The sequence below is a fragment of the Rutidosis leptorrhynchoides genome, chromosome 4 (genome assembly GCF_046630445.1).
Source record: "Rutidosis leptorrhynchoides isolate AG116_Rl617_1_P2 chromosome 4, CSIRO_AGI_Rlap_v1, whole genome shotgun sequence".
NCBI classification, from domain to species: domain Eukaryota; kingdom Viridiplantae; phylum Streptophyta; class Magnoliopsida; order Asterales; family Asteraceae; genus Rutidosis; species Rutidosis leptorrhynchoides.
The window spans coordinates 99,867,300-99,873,461 of record NC_092336.1 but is presented as its reverse complement, the minus strand read 5'-3'; the positions used below and the strand labels follow the sequence as shown (position 1 = coordinate 99,873,461).

At 35.2% G+C, this 6,162-nt stretch overlaps 1 non-coding gene across 1 annotated transcript; it reads right to left on the bottom strand.

Annotated features, from left to right (window-relative positions):
- Positions 1 to 615: 615 nt before the first annotated feature.
- On the bottom strand, positions 616 to 722 carry LOC139845671 (small nucleolar RNA R71). The gene has a single exon (XR_011758436.1). It is a non-coding gene; the product is annotated as a small nucleolar RNA R71 (small nucleolar RNA).
- Positions 723 to 6,162: the final 5,440 nt, after the last annotated feature.

The window sequence follows — 6,162 nt, the reverse complement described above, 5'->3', positions numbered from 1 at the left end:
GAAGGATAGGTACTTTTGGTGTATGAAAACAAGGTCCCACAAGGATCAAAAGTTCACACATCCATTCTCCGATCCAGAAAAACACGTGCACGGAGTTTACAAACGTAGAGAAGAACGGGTATTAAAGAAAAATTTTAAGGTTTTGCCATTTTGTTTAGAAAACATGGATCCAAACGGTCAACCGATTCACAATGAAAAGGGTAATCCAATCAACCAAGGTCCATCGATTGATCAAGAGTTATTGAATGATCCAAATGACACGCCAATGTGGAACGCTAGATTGGTGGCACCAACAATGATAGCACCGGCTATTACAAAACCACCAATTGGAGCAGATAATTGGAAGATTGAGGGTAATGTTTTCACAATGATCAAAGATACGTTCTTTCATGGGTTAATAGAAGAAAATATGTTCGAACGCATCCAACACTTTAATGATCTTTGTGATATATATAAAAACAAGGATGTCACCGATGACGCTTTTAAGTTAAGGGCATTTCCCTTTACACTTCAAGGAGAAGCAAAAGTTTGGTTAAGGAGCTTGTCATTCGATTCCATAAGAACTTTTCAAGATTTAACCAATGAGTTTATCAATCATTTCTTCCCATCGTCAAAAGACTTCGAATGGAGATTAATGGGTTCACCCAACGGGGTGATGAGACTTTGTATGATGCGTGGGTACGATTCAAGAAAATGCTAAGAGCTCGCCCACCGCATGGTTTGATGAAGAAGGAGTACATCAATACATTTTACCGGAGTACTAATGCTTTGACTAAGCAATATCTTGATTCTTCATCCGGTGGGGTATTCATGTATAAATCACCAAATGTGGCCAAAATTTTGTTAGAAGACATCTCGGTTAATACATACGAATGGGCACCTTCACCGTAAGATTTGACAAGGAAAAGTGTTGCACAAGTTAAGAGTGATAATGGGCAAGTGACACTTGCAAGCTTGAACAATCAATTTCAAATGTATGGGAAAGAGTTGAAAAAGCTTCAACAATCGATAGTCGCAATGCAAGTAGGTTATCAACGATGCGAGGGACCACATCTCACGAAGAATTGCCCTCAAATTACTCAATGCAACCATGTCGAAATTTCGATGACATTCCCATGAATTCGGATGCTCATGTAAATTACGTGAGTAATCAAAACTATCAACGGGGAGGAACATCGAACCAAAGCTGTAGGTTTTTCGTATGCCCGAGAGACATATTAAATTAATGTGGCTAATATGTTATGATCCAAGTCGGGTCATGCCCAATAACAAGCTCACCGACACCTTAAACGTATTTAAGCTTAACGAATGGATCATTAAGTAAATACGCGACACTTGGATTTTAGAAAATCCGCTTTCTAAAGTATTATCACTTGAGATAAATTATTTGGACAATTTATATATAATTGTTTATAGGTTTAAATGATTATATTATGTTATATTTTATAAAAGGTTTATAAAATGTAAGTAACATAAATAATGCATGGTTTTATTTAACAAGTTTTGTGTAACAACCCAACCCGTTAACCAACCAAAAACGCGAAATAAAAAAAAATTTAAAACTGATCTGGAGGGTGCGCGGCGCACACCACTGCCTATGCGCGGCGCGCACAAGGCCTGAGACAGTTCTGACCAAAATGTCCATTTTTTGCGAAAAGATCTTCGACTTCCCGACACTTTTAGACCGAACGCTTTTCACAACAAACTTATATATGTAAAAATAACACGAATCAAACATAAAAACGATGTTTTACAAGCGGGGCCCACACGACCCAAAATACAAGTTTAGTACAAGTTTAGAGTTTCGACCACCAAAAAGTTTAAGTTCCAAACTACACAATGAGCATGGCGTTTGGGATTAAACTACCCAACTACCGGTCAAACTCCAAGAGCTACTAAAGCCAAAAGCGTCCCCTAGCATCAAGCTGGATCTCTAGTCCAATACGATGCCCTTACCCTTGTCCAAAACCGAACCTATAAAATGGTAAATAACGAGAGGGTAAGCAAAGCTTAGTGAATGCAATAATTATACGAATACATATATAATTATACCTACTTGCATACACTTACACAAACCGCAAACATGCTAGCAACACAATTAGCTTATCGTCACATTAACAAGCTATAATCTCCAATACCACAAGCTAGCAACAACCGCATAATAATATAACTCGAAATGATATAATATGCTTACAACACAAGTAACCATGGTCGACCAATAGTACAAGGGAACGGCACTCGCGAAAACGCCATCGGTGTTCATAACATCCATTAGGGCACTTAACACCTCGCACCACTAACCCCTAGGGTGGCACCTTAACACCTCGACACATCACCCCGAGTGGCATCTTAACACCTCGATGCAACACTCATTATTTTACGGAGTGGTGTCTTAACACCTCGACACTACACTCCTAGGTGGCATCTTAACACCTCGATGCTACACCCGAGTGGCATCTTAACACCTCGATGCTACACTCTTCACGTGAAACGTGGTGTCTTAACACCTCGACACTACACCTTTCACGCTACAACAAATAGATACATTATATACATACGCATATAATTATTCCACTCACCTTAACAATTAGATGACGATTTCAACCTCCACAAGCTTCAAAGCAAAGTACCTAATATAATAAGTACTTGATCAACACACAAGATAAGTGGACTCAATACTAACACTTACACATGAGCATTTAATGACTTAATGTATTAAATCGCCCATTTATACCAAAACCGCCCAATTAAAGTCAAGACCACCACTAATCACTTTAAAGCTAGTGATTAAGGTCCAACAACACCAACTAATACATAATTAAGGTAATTCATACCCATCTTTCCAAACTAGGTCAATTTATTACCCAAATAACCATTTTAAGACAACACACCCATTTCGGGTCATCCACTAACTAACCAACACCCATTTACTAAATAACTAGGTGTGTTAGCAATTAACTCACCAATTAGGGTTCATAAACATCATTTAATACTTTGAAACCCTAGACTAGTCACCAATTAGCATTCAAGACTCAATTTTACCCAAGAACACCCAAAATCACCAATAATGGGTTTTGTGTTCATCATTTACTCAAACCCTAACCCTTACACTAAATCAAAGTAAGGAAAATAAAATTAGAACATACCACAACCACCACAACGAAGCTAGAGATAAGATGAATGACTTTAATGCTTGAACTTTAACCCAAAACAAGCTCCTTCCTCTTGGATTTAAGCTTTCTCTCTCAAAAATCACAATCTCTCTCTAGAATCAAAGTTAAAGTGATAAGGTTGTTGATTATGGAGTAATGGTGCTCCACAAACTGACCTATCTGTCTCTAACCCGTCCATAAGTGAATTTACCAAAATGTCCATCAAAATATCTGATTTAAAAAGCTGGAACCCGGCTACAGTAAGGGGTGCGCGGCGCGCTCCCTTTAGTGTGCGCGGCGCGCACTAGGCTCAACTCACTCAGTGACTTCTGTTTAACAGCACAACATCACCCACACTCTATGTAACATATTTACACTACTGTACAAACTGATTAGGGTCTTACAACTCTCCCCTACTTATTCGGATTGCGTCCTCGCAATCCAAGCCGCATGACAAGAGGGAAGATAAACCAACACGAATTCTTCGGGCTCCCAAGTAAACTCGGAACCCTTACTACGACGCCATTGAACTTTAAAAGTCCTAACCTCTTTATGCCTCAACCTTTTGACCTTCTCATCGAGTATGGCAATCGACTCCTCAATATACTTGATAATGCTAAAAACGAACATATATTTCATAGCATTATTCCTCAAGAAAGACAAGCTTTTAGTTGCAATTGTTCTATTTACAAGTGATATTCGTTTAAATAATAAAAGGTGAAGACAAAAGACAGATTCGACGAATTGAAGACGCAAACGACCAAAAAGCTCAAAAGTACAAAAGACAATCAAAAAGGTTCCAATTATTGATAAGAAACGTCTCGAAATTACAAGAGTACAAGATTCAAAACGCAAAGTACAAAATATAAAATTGTACGCAAGGACGTTCGAAAATCCGGAACCGGGACCAGAGTCAACTCTTAACGCTCGACGCAACGGACTAAAAATTACAAGTTAACTATGTATATAAATATAATATAATATATAATTAATTATATTAATTATATATATATTATATATATATTAAAAACCGTCGGCAGAGAAAACTCCAAGGACTGAGCTGTAAAATTAACCTCCGCGACTCGCGGAGTTTGAAGGGGATTTTGCCGCGAGTCGCGGAGCCCCAAATTTCAACTCTGGCTATAAAGCAAACCGAATTCTGATCAAATTTCATATTCAATATCTATCTCTCTCTCAATATATACGTAATATATATATATATAATTTATATTTTAATTTTAATTTTAATTTTAAATCCTAATAATAAGGGTATGTTAGCGAATGTTGTAAGGGTGTAAGTCGAAATTCTGTCCGTGTAACGCTACGCTATTTTTAATCATTGTAAGTTATGTTCAACCTTTTTATATTAATGTCTCGTAGCTAAGTTATTATTATGCTTATTTAAAACGAAGTAATCATGATGTTGGGCTAATTACTAAAATTGGGTAATTGGGCTTTGTACCATAATTGGGGTTTGGACAAAAGAACGACACTTGTGGAAATTAGACTATGGGCTATTAATGGGCTTTATATTTGTTTAACTAAATGAAAGTTTGTTAATGTTAATATAAAGATTTACAATTGGGCGTCCCTATAAATTACCATATACACTCGATCGGACACGATGGGCGGGGTATTTATATGTACGAATAATCGTTCATTTAACCGGACACGGGAATGGATTAATAGCCACTAGAATAATTAAAACAGGGGTGAAATTACATTCAAGGGTAATTGGTGTAATTGTTAACAAAGTAGTAAAACCTTGGTTTACACGCAGTCGATAACCTGGTGTATTCATTAAACAAAGTATTAAAACCTTGTTACAATTCGAATCCCCAATTAGTTGGAATATTTAACTTCGGGTATAATAATAATTTGACAAGGACACTTGCACTTTATATTTATGACTGATGGACTGTTATGGACAAAAACCAGACGGACATATTAAATAATCCAGGACAAAGGACAATTAACCCATGGGCATAAAACTAAAATCAACACGTCAAACATCATGATTACAGAAGTTTAAATAAGCATAATTCTTTTATTTCATATTTAATTTCCTTTATTTTATATTTAATTGCACTTCTAATTATCGCACTTTTATTTATTGTTATTTAATCGCACTTTTAATTATCGTACTTTTTAATTATCGTAAGTTTATTTTATCGCACTTTTATTATTCGCAATTTCATTATCGTTATTTACTTTACGCTTTAATTTAAGTCTTGTATTTATTTTATATTTTACATTAGGTTTTAACTGCGACTAAAGTCTTAAAATCGACAAACTGGTCATTAAACGGTAAAAACCCCCCTTTATAATAATAATATTATTTATATATATGTTTGTATTTTTATAAAAGTAAACTAATATAGCGTTGAGCTTTGTTTAAAGATTTCCCTGTGGAACGAACCGGACTTACTAAAAACTACACTACTGTACGATTAGGTACACTGCCTATAAGTGTTGTAGCAAGGTTTAAGTATATCCATTCTATAAATAAATAAATATCTTGTGTAAAATTGTATCGTATTTAATAGTTTTTCCTAGTAAAATATAAACTATTTTATATACACCTCGTACGACATCAAGTATTTTTGGCGCCGCTGCCGGGGAATATATTAAAAGCCGGAAGCGCAACGCTAATATAAAAAAAAAAAGATTTTTAGTTACTTTTATTAAAAGTCATTTTTGTAAAAATACGTTTTAAAAATTCGAAAATATAAAAAGAAAAACAAAAATATAAGTATTTTTTTTAAAATATTTAAGTTTTATAAGTTTCTTTATTTTTATTTTAGTTTATAAAAATATAAGTTTTATTTTAAAATCTTTTATTTATTTAAAAACAGAAAACAGAAAATAAAAAAAAATAAAAATAGAAAAACGCGTAAAAATTCAAACCTGTCAACTGAATTTCTGAACCCCTCGACTCGCGGGGTTTAAAGCTTTAATTGTCGCGACTCGCGGAGACCATCTGACACACAGACAAAAACCCTAAATCTGC